The sequence below is a fragment of the Paramisgurnus dabryanus genome, chromosome 21, assembly GCF_030506205.2.
Source record: "Paramisgurnus dabryanus chromosome 21, PD_genome_1.1, whole genome shotgun sequence".
Lineage (NCBI taxonomy): Eukaryota > Metazoa > Chordata > Actinopteri > Cypriniformes > Cobitidae > Paramisgurnus > Paramisgurnus dabryanus.
Genome location: NC_133357.1, coordinates 1,799,149 through 1,816,651, shown reverse-complemented (window position 1 = coordinate 1,816,651; position 17,503 = coordinate 1,799,149). Strand labels below are relative to the sequence as shown.

Sequence of the window (17,503 nt, the reverse complement as noted above, 5' to 3'; positions counted from 1 at the left end):
ATTCTTCTCTCTTTACTAACACACACACACACACACTTTCCTTCCTTTGCTTGCATTCTCTCTCTCTCTCTCTCTCTCTCTCTCTCTCTCTCACACACACACACACACACACAAACACGCCGCTAAACTCCACACAGAGGTCTAACGTGAAGAAAGTGCATGTGATAAATATTAGCGTGCTTCTGTAGCTCAACTGGTATATCGTGTTAGCAACACCAAGGTCATGGGTTTGATTTCCAGAGAACACAATACTGATAAAAAAATATACCTTAAATGCACTGTAAGTCAATTTGGATACATGTAAGAGATAAATGGATTTCAACTTCTACTGTATATAAATCACTCTGAGCAGGGGCGTAGCCAGCATCTTAAAGATCACCTATTGTCCGATTTACATTTTCAAATTTCCATTGGTGTGTAAGTATGTAGTACATGTTAATGATATGCAAAAGGTACAAACCCCAAAGTAAACAATGACGCGCGTTATCGTCTCCAATGTAAATCTCTTTTCTTGGACTACAAACACACGAATTGTAGGCAACAGTTTACTTTCTGGGATTGGTGATGTAGACAAGACCGAAATTATCATAATTCCTCCCGCTGTGACCAAATCTTTCAAACATGGTAAGGAGTGTAACATTTCCGGCTGACATCAGAGGTTTTCAGGCCAATCACAACACACAGATTATCTAGCAAATCAGGGACACAGACTTTTTCAAATCTGTGAGTTTCAGGAAGAGAGAGAAATCATTGTATTATACTAAATACACAAAATAACATTGTTTTTAGCAATGAAATATGTGTTTTTTAAAAGTGAGGGGGACAGAGATATGTGTATATGGTAAAGCAAAATAAACTTTCATATTATGCCTAATAAATTCTTAAAATTAAAATTCTTAAAATTAAAATTATTTAAACACGTTGACCTGACCAAGTGTTTATTTAATGTGTTTACGAAGATAATTATGGCATTTTTAGATAGTTATGCGTAAATCTGTGTATTTAAGCACAAGATAACATGAACTTAACGTTTGCACGCTGTCTGAAGCTTTAGATGTCGGTTTCCAGGCACATGCTTCGAGTGGGCGTACACACAAGATTTTAAACAGCATGTGAGTAAATCTATTTGGTGTCTTCTTGTGCTTAAATGTTTAAGTTGGCAATGTCTAAAAGCATGTGAAATAGTCGTTTGTGACGACCCATGACTGACCTGATCAGGCAAGTTACAGTTCTCCCTGTTTCCGTTTCACTCTTTTGAAGCTCAAACAGACATACATGAAAGATGCTTGTTCACTTGTGCTTGGGTTAATGTTACTTGATTCAACATGGGCGGAACGGTGACGGCAAGTTGAAAACTGGGGGGGACATGTCCCCCGAGTCCCCCTGTGCCTTAAAAAAATTGGTGCATGACGCCCCTGCAAGTAGGAATGAATTCAAACTATGATGCTCCAAATCTCATAATTAGATGATGAGACTTTAACTTGGATTTTATAGACAGAGTCACATATGAGCAGAATAAATCAGATTTTTTGTTAGTTCAATAAATCTAAAATTTCCCTTTATGAAAAAAATGAGTTCACGGGTCAGCTATTTTCTTGTATTTTTTAAAATCAGTTCTTATTTTCTTTTAAGGGGAAAGACCAAAATCGAAATAGCTCATCAAGATTACAACAACAATACTCTATTATTGTCTTTTGTAGTTCTCGTTTCTAAAACCTAGTTCTGCAAAGAAGCCAAATGCTGATTCTTTTAAATAATAGTTTACAATCTGGCATCATTGACTTAACCTACGGTTGTATGACTTTATTTCTGTGAAACACAAAATGAGAAATTCTCAGAAACTGTGCTGGCCGCAAAGTCCGAAAAACACAATTCCATAATAATGATACTGAAGCATTTACGCTTGCAAATGGATGCAAAATCATCACGAAAGTACTAGGAAAGTAATAAAGCAATTACTTTTCTTAATGCCAAAATAACATCATTATTTCTTGATTAAGAAGTAAATATGCCTTAAGCGTTTGTCCTCCTTACAGTACCTGCGCATTTTGGGCAACATTCCCTATTCTGTGCTGATCCGAGAACAGCCGCCCTCATATGGTTCACATTAAAACCACGAAACAAAGGTTTTGGCACCGCATCCCTAACTCTGCACCGCCCCTCACGAGAAACAACCTGTAGAGGCAGAATGATTTGCATCCTTGTGCTGCAGATCACATGTACGTTTGGCATGCTGACATATGTCAGTGCGTTCAAAAGGCTTCTATTGAAAGCATCTGTTTCGATTCCTAATGTGCCGGCTAGTAAATGCAATTTAGGCCAATTTCTCAACATTACTGACCCGGTTCCTGCCTGATCGCTTCCCCTGAAGATTCCAGTGAACTTGAACATGTGCTGAAAAACACACGGGTGAGTGCGTTTAGGTAAAAGCTTGTGTATGTGGGATTATCAGTGAATATGTTCGAGGGTTTATAAAATGTAAAAAAATATGAAATTATAAAATGAGAGATTTTCAATCATGTTGCCATTTAACGCTGATTGAGAAAGGCACACTTACCCAAACAATCTTTTATCTTTATGGGGCCTGGGTTTATCCTAGTCCCTGACTAAAATGCATATTTTAGCTGCCTTAATTTAAAACACATACTGTACTGTAAAAACACCCATGGCATCAGTCGACACGCTCCGCTGAGCCTCATTTAAGTTGCGTTTAAGCATATATGCGGACGTGCGCGTCGCAAATGTGCCCACACAAACTGCAAGTATGGAAAAAAAACTGTTATGGTGTTCCTGATTCTCAACCTGTGGATGTTTTTCATCACTAAAAGGGAGTTTGGGAACTTACAGCAAAGCACAGATAACAACATGTTTAATCGAGACAGTGCAAGCTAGCATGAAGGTAAGGCTAATCTTTTACATTATAGCGATGACGCTGGTAGTGACGATTCTCTCAGACCAATCAGTGATCTACAGTGTTTTCGCGTCACTTTTGGTATCAGCTCGGGTCGCTTGGAACTCCAACCGAGGCGGTACTAAAAAAAGTATTGGGTACTATGTACTGCACCCAATGGAAAAGCCCCCAAAAGTAAGCTCACCCAAATCAAACCGTAGGGTATGCTGCAATGGAAAAGCGCCATAAAACAGGTCTGGGTAACTGGTAATATAGTGTCGAAACAAATTCTCCCAAAAAAATTTCATACATACAAATCTGCTACTTGACTAAACCCATCTGAACCCTAAATACAGAATAAATGTATGCTTTCAATATTATTTTCCTGATAATGACATGCCAAAATAAGCACGAGTCATAAATGCGTGTATCAGCCATCCAATAGTGTTTAGCAGCCTGATCTATAAACCCATGAAGCCGATCTGAGGCTTTTAACATTGTTGTCCCAGCAAAAGCATCAGATTATAATCTACATAATCTAAAATTAAGCATCCCATAAACACTAATCCAATTACAGCTCAGACGCGGCCCTTCTCCCCAGAGCAGAGCGCATGCGAAACTGCATTACCTGCTGAAAGATTGTGTGTGTTCAGGAGCTCTGCATTCTCATACGGCGAGCGCGTAATGAGATCTGAGATATAACTCTGTTGTGTGTGCACTCGAGTGCATGAGCAAGCACCGAGCGATTTCATTACCTTCCATTCAGCAGCTCTATGGTAGCCATTGGAGTTCCTGCTGAGACCCTTCTCAACAACAAGGCCATAAGCACAACATACCGTTGCGAGTATATGGGTCTGTCGTTTGACGCCCCGTTCACGATCGAGGCAGGAAATGCTACTTCAAGACTCAGCATGATGTGTCTACAAGCCTCCAAATGACAAACTATAAAGGGTTTAATAGCCAGGTCCTAAAGAACCCAGATCGAGCTCAAATGTTGTTTGGCATGTTTTTATATTGCCTAATGTGAATTATATGTGCTGTATACCAGTGTTCAGTATCCAATTTTTTGTATTTATATTTTTTGTAGCTTTAACCTGCCCACAATTTGGGCTGAAATTAGGGTTTAAATAAATAAATAAATAAAAGCTTCTTCTAAATGTCTAAATGTAAATAGGTACACACTGTTACACAAAATGGTCAAAATATGTACTGCAGCTGTCACTGGGGTAGTACACTTTAAAAAGGTCCTGTACCAATAGGGACAGTTAGGTATACATTTGGTACCAATATGTACCTCTGAGGTACTACACTGCAAAAAAATTACTTTTTTACTCAGGGTTTACACTGCAAAAAATTCTTAGTATTTTTGCACTGTTTTCAGTAAAAATATCTAAAAATTCTTAAAATTCTTAAGCAAAACGACCCAAGAAAATAAGTCTCGTTTTTAGACCAAAAATATAAAATTTAAGTGATTTTATGCATAAAACAAGAAAAAAAATCTGCCAATATTGGCAGATTTTTTTTAGCTTGTTTTATGCACAAAATCACTTAAATTTGATGTTTTGGTCTAATAACTAGGCTTTTTTTCTTGGGTTGTTTTGCTCATCAAGAGAAAGCATATTGATTTAAGAATTTTTACTGAAAACAAGACAAAAATACTAAGAACAATTTTTCTTGAAAATAATTTTTTTGCAGTGTGTCTTGTCTTTCTTGCTTTTTCTTACTGAGGAAAATAAGTCTAGTTTTTAGACAAAAAAGATACAATTTAAGTGAATTTGTGCTTAATACAATCAAAAATATCTGCCAATTGGGTGAAATTTTTTTTTTGAAAAAAAGTTTACTTTTTTCTTAAACACTTAATTCAAAAAAAATTCTCACACAAATTTACTTTTAATATTTTTTTGTCTAAAAACTAGACTTATTTTCTTGGGTCATTTTGCATATTAAGGAAATACATCTTAATTTAAAAATGTTTAGATATTTCTACTGAAAACAAGACAAAAATACTAAGTAAGAAAGTCATTTTTTGCAGTGTAATATAGTATATGAACCAGGGATGCATAACGATTAATCACAATTAATCTATAGCAGAATAAAAGTTTTTGTTAACATCATATATGTGTGTGAACCGTGTATAATAACTTTGTATAGATAAATGCACAAACATGCATGTATATATTTAAGAAATGTTTACATGTGTATATACATTTGTATTTTAATGTATAATTTATAAATATAAATAAATACTTGATATATAAATATATATTTTTTCTTAAAATTATACATGCATGTGTGCATATTTATATATATATATATATTTATATATACATAATTATTATACACATTTTACACACATATATGATGTAAACAAAAACTTTTATTCATCTATAGATTAATCGCGATTAATCGTTATGCATTCCCTCATATGTATATAAAGTATATACTGTACTTTTTGAAAGGGTACGCACCAGTGACCACAGGGTAGTACACTTTAAAAAGGTCCTAATATGTACCATTAGGGACAGACAGGTGTACATTTGGCACCAATATGTACCTCTGAGGTAATATAGTATGAACTGTACTTTGTACTGCTCCAGTTTTTTACCATTTTTAATGACAGTGTACATGTAGAAATGATAATATTAATGAGTTACATGTATGTATTTACCAATGTTTTACTAAAATTGACAATATATATAAAAAAAATTGATATAAAATATATATAAAAAAACTATATTGCCTGTACTGTGCGTGAAAGTTAATGTAAAAATGGATAGAAGATATCAGTCCTTATGATGGATGCAGATGCATTTACGGTCCAGATCGAGCTTATAAACTGTATATTGTTTGGTGGGAAAACTGAAACAACAAGCAATCGTTTGGTATGAGTCATGGAAAACATCAGCGATACCAAATTGCATCTACAGGCTCATTTGCTAAATGTACTGTATCATGGTTATCACCAAATCTCTCCCGGGACTAACATCGGTGCATTAAACGAACGAGAAACACATGGAACTTGCCTCGCAAACATTGTCTATTCAAACTTACAATCATCAAAACCTTTGGAGTGCATAAACTCCACCGTAATAAAGTAAACTGTCCTTCCCACTCACTTGAACAAAAAGTGCAGTCATTTTGGCATTTGGAGCTGTAACTGTTGGTTTGGTTTCCATTAGCGGGTAACATTATTTCTGTTTTACTGCACCGGATCCACCCCCTAAAAATGCTACTAGGTTGTGACAACACCAAAAGGGACATCCAAGCCTCATTATGCATCCATTTTATGTTTTCCTGGAACCTCTGACCTCAGCGTCCAGTAATGCACCATCATCTAATCATACACCCTCTCATTACAAATAAACTCCAGCTATAGAGCCTGCTAGAAACATTTTTGACAACAGCGAGCCACGGGGAAAACGTCCTAAAAACCAGCATGACCTCTTCTGGGTGTTACGAAGCTCCCATTGGCTCTCCAACTTCAGCCAAGGTGTCAGGTATGAGAAATGGCTTTGTCCTTTCAAAAGTGGTTCACCACGTTTCTTTCCAGGTCATGCTAGTTATGCTCTGAAATTTGCTTACCAAAAGTGGCCGTCCATAATTCATTATGATTTAGTAAGTGTTCATTTGCAGAGCATTTCCGGTACAAGTATCACATATGGAGAATTTGTGCTTTTCCATCAACCCTGTTAAAAAAAACATGACTGTGGTTTGCCAAATATGATGTAATCCTAGATCAACATCTTTTGTTGATTGTAAGATCTGTTGAGCAAATATGTGACCCTGCCTGTGAAATCCCATCTTAAGTCAATTATTTGTGATTTACTGTTTTCTGCAAAAATCATCCTACATAATGTAAAAAACATTCTGTGTATAATATAACCATCCGTGATAGCTTAATAATATGTGATATAAAACGATATAGTGATAATATCATAAAATAATTTGATTATGAGACGTTTGCCTGGATTTCACAAACAGGGTAACATAAAATCTTAAATCAAGATGTATTTTCTTCATGAGCAAAAAGACCGGAAAAGAAGTCAAAAATATACAATTTAAGTGAATTTAATTTTTTAATTTTTCTTGATTTAAGTATTTAAGAAATTTTGCTTGCACTGCAAATTCTTAAATTAATATGCCTTTTCTTGATATGCAAAAGTACCTTATAAAATAAGTCTAGTTTTTAGAAAAAAAAATTAGGGAATTTTAACTACACTGCAAAAAATGATTTTTTCTTGATTTAAGGGTTTAAGAAACATTTTTTTTTTGCTTGCACTGCAAAAAATGACTTTCTTAGGTAATATTTTTGTCTTGTTTTCAGTAAAAAAATATCTAAAAAATCCTAAAATTAAGATGCTTTTTCTAGATGAGCAAAACGACCCAAGAAAATAAGTTTTAGACCAAAAATATCAAATTTAAGTGATTATGTGCAAAAAAACAAGCAAAAAAATCTGCTAATGGGGTAAGCAAAAAAATCTTGAACATTTTTCTTAAACACAAAATTCAAGAAAAGTTTAAGAAGAATTTGCTTACCCCATTGGCAGATGTTTTGCTTGTTTTATGCACAAAATTAAATTAAATATTTTTGGTCTAAAAACTAGACTTATTTTCTTGGGTCATTTTGCTTATCAAGATAAAGCATCTTAATTTTAGAATTTTTTGATATTTTTTACTGAAAACAAGACAAAAATACTACGCAAGAAAGTAATTTTTTCAAGCCAAAGAAAGTTCTTAAATCAAGAAAAAATAATGTTTTTGCAGTGTAGTTAAAATTCCCAAAATTCTACATTTTTTCAAATTAGTAATTGTTTATAATAGTTAATTGGCATCTTTTTTTCAAACAACTCGAATGAGCGCAACCCGAATATCATTAAAAATATTATTGGATGACTCGTAACCGCGGCTAGCTGCATTTTTGATCAACCCGCGCATCACTAGTGTACATTAGTCCAAACCAAACCAAACCAAACCCCAAGCCTTTACTTTTAATGACCATAAAAAAAAGGAGTGGATTATTGTTCATTAAAATGATGCTTAATACTCCAAACATACAGCTCAGCTTTTGCACTAGCAATGCAAAGTCATGGGTTTCATTCCAGGGAATACATATACTCATAAAAAATGTATACTGTAGATTGAATGCACTGCCATTGCTTTGCATGAAAGTGCGTGCCAAATGCATAAATGTAAATGTAAAACCGAGCCATAATATTAATAAGCTAAAATCTGCTTGGTTGATATGAATGAGACAAACCATATCATTTTATGGTTTCATTGTGTGAACGTTATACCATGCATTGTCCAAAACAGCTCAACAGAAAATGAAAAGAAATTGTCCCTTACAAACCAAAGGCAACACTGGCATGAAAGCATAGATTTAGATCCAGGAATGCTTACATTTATGCATTTGGCAGATGATTTTTTTCCAAGGGACATGGAAACTTGATATACATTTGATCTGTATACGTGTACCCTAGGAATTGAACCTACTGCTAACGCAATGCTCTGCCAACTGAGCAACAGGAACACAGTACAGCAGAACAGGCGAAATTACTGTGTTCCTGGTCCTCCCAAGACTGCCTTGGTCTTCCAATGAACTAAACCAGGAACAGAATGCATTCCGAGTAAAACTAAGCTAGTCTGTTCAACAGGGAAATCATAACTGGATTTTCCAGCTTGTGTATGTGGTTGATTTTAAGCCTGTATGATGAATATAAAAGTGTGATGCTCTCTAGATCCATCCCATTGCCCACCGCCACAGGAAACAACAAATACAGCTGCAGACACAGTCTGGCAAATAGCGTCGCACACAAACACGTACTCCCAACACACACTGCGAGTTTGATCACAACCACCGACCATCCCACACATACACTCGCTCTACACTGCTCCCACACAAACATGCATCAATAAATAATTACGCCAACAATTAGATGGGGAACACTCCATGGCTGACCCGCGAAGAGATTTGCAACCTACACAGTGCTTTTATTTGAAAGGCTAAGGGAAGGGGCATTTGTCTTACAGCCCAGTTAACTGGCTGACTTATTGATTTAAAATTACCATCACAGTGAGTTCATACTGTCGTCTACATGTTACTTTGCCTCTCTCAAAGCTTTGCTTGACTTAAAAAGCTTACGTTAAAGAAACAGTTTATTCAAAAACAAACATTTATACACAACATGTCTAATCTCACGGGAATTCACATGTATTTTACATTTATATGTTACCAGTTGGCTACTTTGTACGAAGCAAAACATGCAAAAACATACAATTATTATAAAAAAATAAAAATAACCCTAGCATCACAGGGGCGAAATCAAATTGTACAAAAATGTACAAATGTGGTCTCACAAATTAATTTAAATAAGCGACCTAGTAAAAAATGCATGTGGAACCAGCCTAATCTCGCAGGAATTCAGACGCATTTTATGAGTTGGCTAATTTGTATAAATTCGTACGAAGTAAAATGTTCAAAAATGTACGACTATTATTAAAAAATATATATAAAAAACACCCTCTAACCTCAAAGTCACAGAAAGCAAATCATAAAAAATTTATAGAGTTGGTCTCACAAATTAATTTAAATAAGCCACCTCATAAAAAATGCATGTGAAACCAACCTAATCTCGCAGGAATTCAGACGCATTTTACGAGTTGGCTAATTTGTATAAATTCGTACGAAGTGAAATTTTCAAAAATGTAAGATTTTTATAAAAAAAGCCATCCTATAACCCCAAAGTCACAAAAAGCAAATTGTAAAAAAAATTACAGATGTGGTCGTACAAATAAATTTAAATAAGCCACCTCGTAAAAAATGCGCGTGGAACCAGCCTAATCTTGCAGGAATTTGTACGCATTTTACGAGTTGGCTAATTTGTATAAATTCGTACAAAGTGAAATGTAAAAAAATGTATGATTGTTATTTAAAAATAATAAAAAAAAGTCACCCTCTAACCTCAACGTCACAGAAAGCAAATTGTAAAAAATTTACAGATGTGGTCGTACATATAAATTTAAATAAGCCACCTTGTAAAAAATGCATGTGGAACCAGCCTAATCTTGCAGGAATTTGTACGCATTTTACAGGTTTGCTAATTTGTATATATTCGTACGAAGTGAAAGTTTCAAATATGTACGATTATTATAAAAAAGCCACGCTCTAACCCCAATGTCACAGAAAGCAAATTGTAAAAAAAAATTCCAGATGTGGTCCTACAAATAAATTTAAATAAGCCACCTCGTAAAAAATGGACGTGGAACCAGCCTGATCTTGCAGGAATTTGAACGCATTTTACGAGTTTGCAAATTTGTATATATTCATACAAAGTGAAATTTTCAAAAATGTACGATTGTTATAAAAAAGCCACCCTTTAATCCCAACGTCACAGAAAGCAAATCGTACAAAAATTTACAGATGTGGTCGTACAAATAAATTTAAATACGCAACCTCGTAAAAATGCACATGGAACCAGCCAAATCTCGCAGGAATTTGTACGCATTTTACGAGTCGGCTAATTTGTATAAATTTGTACAAAGTGAACTTTAAAAAAATGTATGATTGTTATAAAAAATATAATAAAAGCCACCCCCTAAACCCAACGTTACCGAAAGCAAATCTTAAAAAATACAGAAGTAGTCGTACAAATACATTTAAATAAGCCACCTCGTAAAAAATGCACATGGAACCAGCCTAATCTCGCAGGAATTCATACGCATTTTACAAGTTGGCTAATTTGTTTTTTCAAAAATTTATGATTCTAATAAAAAATTATGAAAAGCCACCCCCTAACCCCAACGTCACAGAAAGCAAATCGTAAATTTGTTTACAGATGTTATCATACAAACAAATTGGAATTTTAAAAAAATGAACGAACTGCCATGAGATCGCGTTGGTGAAATATAAAAAGACTTTCGACAGAATAGCAAGACTATGGTAAAAGTATGGTCATTTGAATAAAAAATGCAATCTCACAAAGCTATCATACGGGTTCAGAACATATTGTAAACCAGTTTTCTGGTCCTTTTAAGGTGTTTTTCTCTTTGTTGGAACTTGAAAGCCCATCTTTAGTTTCCATCTACTTTCACTGTATGGAAGAAGAGCTTTTTTTCATTTTAGGGGGAACTATTCCTTGAAGGCAAGCTTTTGCACCATTGAAAGTTCATTCTGCATGTCATCCATAGTTTTGGATATGGATATGTCCTCTTCATTACTACTTTCCCTTTATTTTAAAATCTAAATTACTATAGGGTTTCCTTAATCTCAAAGCACAATAACAAATACTAGGGAAAGACGATTAGCCCAAAGGGTACCGGGGTGGATATAGTTTCATCTATATGATCTTTCAATATCCAGTCATCTATGATCAATATTCTACAGGGAAGGAGGCACAGATGGGAAGCCATTACAGTGTAATCCAGTACAATATCTTTATTCCTGTCGTGAAGAGCTCCCACATGGACTTGTTCTTTCATTTTCTTGAGCGGGTCCTCGGGGAGTTAGCGGAACTAAAGTGATGCTAACAGCAAGCAAATGATATTCAATGTCATGATTTAATCACAAAGTCTTTTATCGGGGAAGTTTTCAATGGGAACCGAGATTAAAAGACAAGACAGAAAATCTTTCAGCCATCAGTCTGCAGGAAAGAGAAAAGTGAATGCTAGAAGGAAAACTGTTAGCAATTAAAATCACCAGACAAGTGATCAACTGAGATAAGTGACTCAGGGAATTATGCAAAGGAGCGAAGGGTAAGGAGTCAGTCCTGGTGTGTTTTGGCTCATCACTTTAACTAAATTTTGTCTTGGTGCCATACACAAAATCAGTTCGGCAATGATGCAGTTAGCAATGTTTACCAGAGAGAGCAATTCGCACAGTTTGCTTATAAGTGACGAGAGCATTTTGTTGCTTTTGTGCTCTTAATATCATCTGAGGACACACTGAAAGCCTCATTAGCAATGCTAATTAGTTTGTTTTGTTTTTTGCCTTTACTTTTTTTACGAGCACAATTCAGATCGTTGGAAACCAGCTTGCATCTGGCATGGAAGGTGACCTGGAACTTTTAAAAGTTTCTCTTATGGAAGCCGTAAATTCAGAAGAGTCTGAGATGAGTTTGGCACGCGTGCCGCATGGAAATAGACAAAGAGGCGCCAGCAGAGAGTATAATCTTTATATCCTCTCGATCAATGCCTATATCCTCACGTCAACATCTGAATGGGCCAGTTTACAGGCAAGTAAATATTGGACACCTATACAATATTCTTCTACTAAATACTTCAATCCAATCTGTACACAGTGTTTACTATTTACAGGAGAAACAACTGCATTCTGCAACTGAATTCACTATGCAAAATTTGTACATTAAATTCATGTAGTGCCAAATTAACATTACATTACAGTCCCAGAAAAACGCAGAGTTTTTTGTGATTATTGCGGGCAAAAATCTTTGATCTTGCAACACGTTTTCTTAAAAAACGCGATGGAATAGACTGGATATTTATGCAATTGTATGCGATGAAATTGCGGCAACTTGCGGAAACTGCGGCAACTTGCGGAAACTGCGGCAACTTGCGGAAACTGCGGCAACTTGCGGAAACTGCGGCAACTTGCGGAAACTGCGGCAACTTGCGGAAACTGCGGCAACTTGCGGAAACTGCGGCAACTTGCGAAAACTGCGGCAACTTGCGAAAACTGTTTGCAGTTTTTTCAGCTTTTCATTTTTGTTTACGTCGCATAATTACGTAACTTCATAATGTTCCCATGGCAACAGGGGATATGGCTGCGCTTGTGTTAAGTAAATGCAACATTTTTCAACTTTCTGCTAAGATATATGTGACTTCTTGCTACGAAAAATGGGGGGGATTATGGAATCTCCAATTTATGCGACGAAAGTGGGTCTATTTAAAAAAAATGCGGACTTTGGCTGATTATGCATTGAATCATGCGATTGCATAATCACGTTTTTTTGGAGGGACTGACATTTAAACAGGTGCATGTCTCGGTTCTTCAAGCAAAAGAGGAAATCGTGGTAAGGGTCTTGACTTGTTTCCAAGGTACTCTTAAAAACAAAGGTCCTCGCGATGCCATAGAAGAACCATTTTTTTGGCTTAATTGTACCATTAAAAGCTTTTAACATCTTTTTTGTAAAGAAAAAGGGTTCCTTAGATTATACTGTAAAAGAGTATTAAATGGTTCTTCTATAAGACCGAATGGTTCTTGTAGGACCCAAAAATGGTTCTTCTATGACATTGTTTTTTTAAACACCTAATTTTCTTAAGATTGTATCAACCCAAGCATTACAGTGCAGAGAGATAGTTTTCGGGGGAGGTAATTCTCCAATAATCAAAACTAGCAATTCCAACCCCCAATGTGTGTACAATGATTAATATATAGCTGACATTTCAGCCCGCCCCCAATGTTAAAATCAAATCTACAACCTTGCAACTGCTTAACATACATTAGCACGACACGTGCCTCTGTTGGTTTAACACATATTTATTTACTATTTTGATAGAAGTAGCTAACGCCGAACAGCATGAACTGTGCTTCTTGTATGCAGCTGTGAAACTGAACCAGCGCTGTAGTTATCATCACTTTGTCAATCATCATGATTTCAGGAGTGACTGCTGAATTCAGTACACAGACAATACTAATGTAGAGGACTAAATCCTGCAATAAATGCGTTTGTCGCTTACAACACGTTGCAGTGTGTTAGTGGCCTTTCTGGTAAATGCTGATGATCTTACAATGCATGATGCATTAAAAACCATAGCATCACAAATGCAAAAATCCAATAAATAATTTGTTAATCAGTAATCATGGTTAAAAACACATTATTTTCCACATACCATGCATTTTGGTAGTTTAAGATTTCCCTCTCTTCCTGAAACACACAGATTTGAAAATCTATGTGTCCCTGATTGGCCAGCCAATCTGTATGCTGTGATTGGTCTGAATATCTCTGACGCAGGAAATGTGACGCTCCTTACCATGTTTGAAAGATTCGCTCACAATGCAATGCTAACAGGAGTTAACTTATAGTCTGTTAGTCCAAGTGTGAGGAGTTATGATAATGTCGGTCTTGTCTACATCACCAATCCCAGGAAGTAAACTGTTGCCTACAATCTGTGTGTTTTTTGTAATCCAAGAAAAGAGATTTACGTTGGAGACGATAACTCGCATCAGCGTTTACTTTGGGGTTTGTACCTTTTGCATATCATTAACATGTACTAATACACACTTACACACCAAAGGAAAAAAACGTGAATCAGACAATAAGCGCTCTTTAAAATTTGTAAATGCATTAGCCAACATGATCTAACAATGAACAATATAGTTAATCAGCATTTCTAACTATCTATACAAAATAAACAATGTTGCGAGTTACGTCTCCAACGTAAATCTCTTTTCTTGGACTACAACAAACACACGTATTGTAGGCAACAGTTTACTTCATGGGATTGGTGATGTAGACAAGACCAACATTATCATAACTCCTCACACTTAACATACTCATAACTCCTGTTAGCATTGCATTGTGAGCGAATCTTTCAAACATGGTAAGGAGCATTACATTTCCTGCGTCAGAGGTATTCAGACCAATCACAACGTACAGATGAGCTGGCTAGTCAGGGACACAGCGCTTTGCAAATCGATGAGTTTTGTACAAAATCCTTGCGTTTCAGTAAGTGAAATCTGGAGCTACAAAAATGTACGGTATGTGGAAAATAAGATGAACCGTAAACCACACAAACAAATAGTATTTAACAAAATCACGTTGTTTTTAGCAATGAAATATGTGCACTTTAAATCAGGATATTACGTCAACACTTTCACAATAGCAAATGAGAAACAAATGACATACCTTTTGAAATAGCTACTGCAAAAAGCTGCTATACGTGCCCGGTAGAAACACTACAGTAATACAACGATTTCCAGCTGTGTGGTTCTTAATATCTAATATAAACCTTTGGTTTGTTAAGGCCAGTGAAAAGGATTACAATAGAAAAAGTGCTGAATAAAATGCAGAACAGTAAAAGCACGTTTGTATTTTTTGGCTGTGCTGACATGTCCTTGATGGACTGCAACACACCGTCACAGATGGTAATCAAGCACCATCATGTACAGTGTCTCATTTACATACATGCATAGCTTTACCATGAGCAATGAGACAGGTGGGAAGAAGAAAGACATCAAAAACAGTGATACAGTCTGTCTGTTAAAAACAAAACCTGTCGGTCCGAATGCTCACATTTCTCTGAGTCATTCCGTGTTTGCACGCGTATCCCCCCAAAGCATTCCGAGATATGAAAGTGTGCTTTGTGATTGGAAAATGACAACATTAATTGCTTGTAAGCACAGCGCGGCGGCAGAGGGATTTTTGATCATGCGCTGATTGTGATGGGATATAAATGAATAACACAAGGTGAGTGAGGGTGAATTATTCATAAGCTGCAAGCTACTTGCTGGTGGAGGACCCTCGGAGCATTATCTTTTCATCCAATTCAGCCAGCCGTGCCGTCGTCATTACCAAGGCAGATTGCTCCAGGCCCCTTATTATAATGGCGGCGGTTATTATCGTTAATGCGAGTGTCAGTTATTCGTCGGCATAGTCTACCGCTGTGGCCGCTCCAAGTTCCTCACTAGCACATGGGCATATGGTTTGCATTACCCACAAAGCATTGCAATGGCTATAGTTAGGATTATCCTGAAGACTGATGACGACAAAGCATAAACCAAAATATTTTCTACGCACGTATGAGAAAGCAAACGCCTGTTTGATTTGATGGCATGTTATGTACAACAAGCACGCATTGGCAATAGGTTCACCTAGGATTCACATTTGCATAGTTGCTCAGATATTTGCGGCTTCAGACGTCAGTCATCCCACTAATAAACATCTTATCATTGACATATCCAGATGCTGTTCAAGATGTATAACACTTTCTTTTAAAAATATTTGTTAAATATTAATCTTTACACTTTATAAAATTATGGTTGTTGGGTCAAAAAGGGGGAAATTTATTTATTTATTTATATATATATATATATATATATATATATATATATATATATATATATATATATATATACAAACACATTTTATTTTCACACAATATTTTATGCAACATATATAGTATAAAGTATTTTGCACAGTCCGCATTTTATTTTACTGTAAGTTGTATATTTATATTACAGTTTGTCTATCAATCGTTAAATTGTTTTCCTACACTTATGTTTTATCATTGATGGCTGCGTGGGCTTGTTTGAGATTCGGTATAGGATTTTTTATCTGTCTTAAAGCGATAGTTTACCCAAAAAGAGGACATATCATGAAAATTTGATATTTTCTATATTTAAGTGCTATAATTGGGTCCCCAGTGCTTCTATCAACCTAGAAAATGTGAAACGGATCAACCCAGTAACTTAGTTTTGGTAAACCATTCTCTGCAAGCATTTCAAAAAATAGGTAATTGACATTTGGCTCCCCTTGTGATGTCAGAAGGGGATAATATCGCCTCTTAATCTACACTATCCAACCACAGCAATGCCATTTAGTGCAGAGATCAGCTCATTTGCATTTTAAAAGGACACACCCATAAACGGGACATTTTGCTCACACCTACAAAGTGATAATTTAAACATGCTATAATAAATTATCTACTGTATATGATATATTGAGCTAAAACTTAACATACATACTCTGGGAACACCAAAGATTTATTTTACTTTTTTTTTTAAATTGTGAAATGTCCCCTTTAAGTTTTTGAGCACCATTGACTTCCATAGTATTTGTCTGCCCTACTATGTAGGTCAATGGTGCTCCTGTTTCCTGTATGATCTAATAAAAATAAATGTATACAACTTGAGGGTCAGTAAATAATGACATAATTTTGATTTTTAAGTGTAAACAAGTCATATACATCCAGGATGGCATGAGAGTGAGAAATGAATAGATGTTTAAATAGATGCTCTAATTGATCTTTTCAAACAACCAGTAAAAAAGTCTAAACATTTCAGCTGCCTGTCAGCTCAATAAAAGTACTATTCTTCAATATCAATAAATAAATATCAGCCAGTCTCTCCAACTGTGACACAAGTTCTGATAGTTATTACAATATGGCATATGATGAATGGAAAAATGAATTACTGTCTAGTTTGAATTTTGGAGCTCTGATGTATTTGCCACTGAATGTTTGATCAGATCAGATATTGCTTTTATAAACTGAAGCGAATTACATTTTCTCATTTGGGGCATTTAATAAAGGTTGGCGGTGAAACGCAATAATTCACAAACGCACCAGTGTTATGACAAAATACTTTAAATGAGATGTCATGGCACGGGAATTGCGAAACGATAACTGCATCACAGAGACCGTATCATAATACATCATAATACAACGCGAGGAAAAGTCGGCACACTTTCTGCACGCTGCCTCGATTTTATCTGCCTCCATCTTTTTTTCCCTTAATCACCAGTTTCATCCTTCTATTCTTTTATTACTCTCCCAAGTGTCTGACTCGCTCCATCAGCCCAAATGCTTTTCCTCCTGTATGACTGAATACAGTCGAATCACCCTGGAACACACTGCACGTATAATAGACGGGAGGAT

At 35.7% G+C, this 17,503-nt stretch overlaps 1 protein-coding gene across 2 annotated transcripts in view; it reads right to left on the bottom strand.

Moving 5' to 3' along the window:
- Positions 1 to 17,503, bottom strand: part of plxna1a (plexin A1a) — a 265,890-nt gene that overhangs the window by 215,079 nt on the left and 33,308 nt on the right. The gene's annotated exons all lie outside the window — the stretch shown is intronic.